Raw genomic sequence first — 4,647 nt, forward strand, 5'->3', positions numbered from 1 at the left:
TTCCTTCTTTTTCTATATTTTGGAAAAGATTAAGTAACATAGGTACTAGTTCCTCTTTAAAGGTTTGGTAGAATTCTGATGTGAAGCCATCTGGTCCCAGGCTTTTCTTTTTAGGGAGATTTTGTATAGTTGATGCTATTTCAGAACTTGATATAGGCCTGTTCAACATTTCCACTTCATTTTGGCTGAGTCTTGGGAGGTGGCGTGCTTCCAAGTATTGGTCAGTTTCCTTCAGATTTTCATATTTCTTGGAATAAAGTTTCTTATAATATTCATTAAGGATTTTTTGAATTTCTGAGGGATCTGTTGTTATTTCATCTTTACCATTTCTGATTCATGAAATGAGAGATTTTACTCTTTTTTTCTTGGTTAGGTTGGCCAAAGGTTTATCTATTTTATTGACCTTTTCAAAAAACCAACTTTTATATTTATTGATCTGTTGTGTAATCCTCTTGTTTTCAATTTCATTTAATTTTCCTCTAATTTCAGTTATTTCTTTCCTGTAGCTGGGTTTGGGATTGGAACATTCTTCCTTTTCTAGTTGCTTGAGATGTCCCATTAAGTTGTTAACTTCCTCTCTTTCTGTTCTCTTGAGGAAGGCTTACAATGCTATAAATTTCCCTCTTAGGACTGCCTTTGCGATATCCCTGAAGTTCTGATAATTTGTGTCTTCATTATCATTTTGTTCCAAAAATTTGGTAATTTCCTTCTTCATCTCATCTCTGACCCACCTATCACTCAGCATAAGGTTATTTAGTTTCCATGTTTTTGTATGAGACTACAGATTCTTGTTGTTACTGAGTTCAACTTTTATTCCATGATGGTCCAAGAAGATGCAAGGAATAATTTCTATTCTTTAAATTTGCTGAGGTTAGACTTGTGACCTGAAATGTGATCAATTTTGGAGTATGTTCATGGGCTGATGAGAAAAATGTATATTCAGTTTTGTTAGTATGAAATGTTCTATAGATGTCTCCTAAATCCAAATGTTGAATGGTTAAGTTTAAATCTAAAATTTTTTTGCTCAGCTTCTTACTGGAAGATCTATCTGACACTGCCAAAGGAGTTTTAAAATCTCCAACTATGATGGAACTGGAAGAAATCAAGTTGATCATGCCTGTTATAATCTCTTATAAATTGAGGTGCATTCTGGTTGGGAGCATAAATATTAATTAAAATCTCATCATATTGAGTATTACCCTTAACAAATATGAAGTGACCGTCCTTATCCTTGCTTACTTTTGTTGGTTTAAAGTGTATTGTATCTGTGAATAAAATTGCAACACCTGCTTTTTTCTGCTTACCATTTGCCTTGAATATAGATGACCATCCCTTCACCCTGAGTCTATATTTATCTTTTAAGGTAAGATGAGATTCTTGTATGGAGCAGATATCTGGCCTGAGTTTTTGTATCCAGTCAGCCAACCTGTTCCCTCTTAAAAGGACAATTTAAGACATTCACATTGATTGAGAATATTGATAAGCCTGGTAAAATTTTGGGTATCGAGTTTTTTGAGAGTCCAGTGGACATTTTTAATCCTTTCCCCACTGTGGAAGTTGGAATTTGATCCAAAGTTTCTGAGTGAGTTTACTTATGTGAGGAAGGATTGCACTGGTCATTATGGAGGATAGGTTTGAGAATTTCCTGGAGAGTTGGTTTAGTTATGGCAAATTTCTTCAACATGTGAATGTCATTAAAGTATTTAATTTCTCCATCATGAATGAAACTCAGTTTAGCTGGATACAGGATCCTGGGTTGAAAGTTATTTTGTTTTAGGAGATTAAAAGTCGATGACCACCCTCTTCTAGCCTGAAAGCTTTCAGCAGAGAGATCTGCAGTCATTCTAATATTCTTCCCCTTGTAAGTTATGGTTTTCTTACATCTGGCTGCTTTCAGAATTTTCTCTTTCATATTAACTTTAGTGAAATTAATTATGACGTGCCCGGGGGGTGTCTTATAATGGTTGAGTCATGATGGGGTTCTGAAACTATCTGCTATCTGAATTTCAGACTCTCTTGGCATGTCTGGAAAGTTTTCTTTCATAATTTTATGAAGAAGAGCCTCTGTGTTTTGTGTAGGAACTTCATCACCTTCAGGGATTCTTATAAGATGAATATTAGTTTTCTTTGAATTATCCCAGAGTTCTCTGAGAGAATGATCCATTTTTGCTCTCCATTTCTTTTCCTCTTTGAGCACTTGGACAAGTTCAAAAGCTTTGTCTTCAAGGTCAGAGATCCTTTGTTTTGCCTGATCCCTTCTGCTACTGAGGGATTCTACTGTATTTTTCAGATCTTTGAGGGTTGCAAGCTCTTGCCTCAATGTGTCAAAACCTTTGGTGATTTTGTTTGTATTCATTGAATTCTTGGGAGAACTTTTGAAATGCTCCTTGGATTTCTAATTCCAACTTTGCCTCTATTCTATTAATCTTATTTGCTATCCAGATTCCCAACTCAATTTCTGACATCTCAGCCACCTGTTTACGAATGGTATCTTCAGTTCTGTCTGCCATATCCTTCTTTGATTTACTCTGATTATGCATGTTACTGGAGTCTTCCTGCTGATCCTGCCCCATTCTTATTTTACTAGATGAGCGGATAAGGAGAAATTGGGTTGGGGGATCCAGGGGTAGTGATTAACTAGCCCTTTGCCCAAAGGCTGGGTCTGGTATCTGTACCTTTTCTCCTAGAGCTTTGCCAAGGACCTGTATAGTGCTAAGGCCTGAGAAACTAGGGCCCTGTTTGGTGTGTTGGGGCTAAGTGGCTCTGTCTTGTTTTCAGCTGGTCTCTGGCCTACCCTAGTGAATCAGTTACTCTGTGCTGAAGTCTTAGCTGTGGAGAAATACCAGCAATTAAGTCACCCCGCCCCCCACAGGCAACAATTGGGAGAGGAAAATCACACCTTCTCACAACCACACATCCAGGGTACCACTTTGTTTTTTTTTTGTTTTTGTTTTTGTTTTTTTTTTGAGACAGGAACCTCAAGCTGTCCCCCTGGGTAGAGTGCTGTGGCATCTCAGCTCACAGCAACCTCCAACTCCTGGGCTCAGGCGAGTCTCCTGCCTCAGCCTCCCAAGTAGCTGGGACCACAGACACCCGCCACAACACCCGGCTATTTTTTGGTTGCAGCAGTCATTGTTGTTTGGTGGGCCTGGGCTGGATTCAAACCCACCACCTTGGGTGTACGTGGCTGGTGCCTTAGCCACTTGAGCCATAGGTGCCGAGCCCAGGGTACCAGTTTGGATAGTCCTCAGGTGATTGGCCCAGTTTGAGAGGTCAAAATCAATTGTCCCAGTCAGCACCAGTCTCAGGTGGGAGAGTTCAAAAGGTCTCTGGCAACTAGATAGCAGGCATCTGCTGGCAGCTCACGTATGATGCACTCTGGTGCTCCATGAGGTCAGAAGTATCCCCCCAGCAAATAAATTAATCTGGGAAGGTTGATGCCTCCTTCCCCACCTTGCACCTCTGTCACACCCAGTCACTGGTAACCCCACAGGGCTGTGATCCAGTTCCCTCCAATGAACAGATGCTCCAGGGGTTCACAACTGCCTGAGTCACAGGGAGATCTATATGTCCTGAGCCAGGCCACTGCTCTCTGCCAGTATCTGGCAGAGGGAGGTGAGTCCCTACAACCTTGGGTGCTTAATGGAGGCTGGGGCCGTTCACTCAGTTCCAGCCCCACTCCTGATTGATATTGTTGGCAGAATAGGACAGAACAACTTCGCAGAATTTGTTTCTGTCCTGGCTATATTCCCCTGTGCATCAGACTCTGCTTGAGTTAACAGAAACTGGGACTGAGCTCTCAGCAGCAGCAAGCAGTTGGAACTCACACTTAGCTGTCAGTTCCAGTCTCTGCCTACCTGCCTTTGTCTCAGCTATGATCTCCTCAGGGCTGGGTGCATCTTAGTCTCAGTAAAGCAGTCGTCTGGCTTAGCCCTGCCCTGGGAGTCTGCTGTCTCTGTGGGCCTGTATTCTAGTCCCTGCATTCTGCCCATGCTGCTACCACCTCAGGCCTTTCCTTTACTCACAGGGCCTGTGCTTCTGTCTCAGATCCATTCTGCCAGTGGCTGCCACTAGAGAAGATGCCTGGCTTCCTCTGGTTGCCCAGAGAGACAGGGTGTCTCTGCCTGGAATAGCCCCAGAGGTGTGAGCCTTATTGTTCCTGCTGCAGCTGCTGCTCTGCACCTCAGGGCACCTTCACTCCTGTATGGTTCTCTCTCAGCTGATTGTCCTCTCCTTACTCCTATGCCACAGAATAAGCAAAGACTAGCAATAGCCCCTGCCCCATCCACACCTCTCAAGAAAATGCCCAAGAATCTGGACTCCATGGGGGACAGGCTTCCAGACCTCAGGGTGAGAGTGGAGGGGAGTTCTGGGAGTTCAGAATTGCAGGTAGAGAATATATACAGTTTTATGTGTGGCAGGAGAGAGCCATGGCACCCTAGTAGGGGTAGGAGGTCCAGCTTTTAGAGGGTCTCTCCCGTGGGATAGAAGGGGAGGACGTTTGAACTCTGCTTGCTTGTTTATATGGAGTATTCTTTGAGCCCTTCTCATGGGGAGGGGACTCCAGTCCACTTGGCAATGGATGTTGTATCTTTTGTTTGTATCCTTGGGGTTGCAGATCACCTTCGCAGGATTGATGTGTATTCC

Source organism: Otolemur garnettii, unplaced genomic scaffold, assembly GCF_000181295.1.
Source record: "Otolemur garnettii isolate 467f Iridium unplaced genomic scaffold, OtoGar3 scaffold00071, whole genome shotgun sequence".
Classification (NCBI taxonomy): Eukaryota; Metazoa; Chordata; class Mammalia; order Primates; family Galagidae; genus Otolemur; species Otolemur garnettii.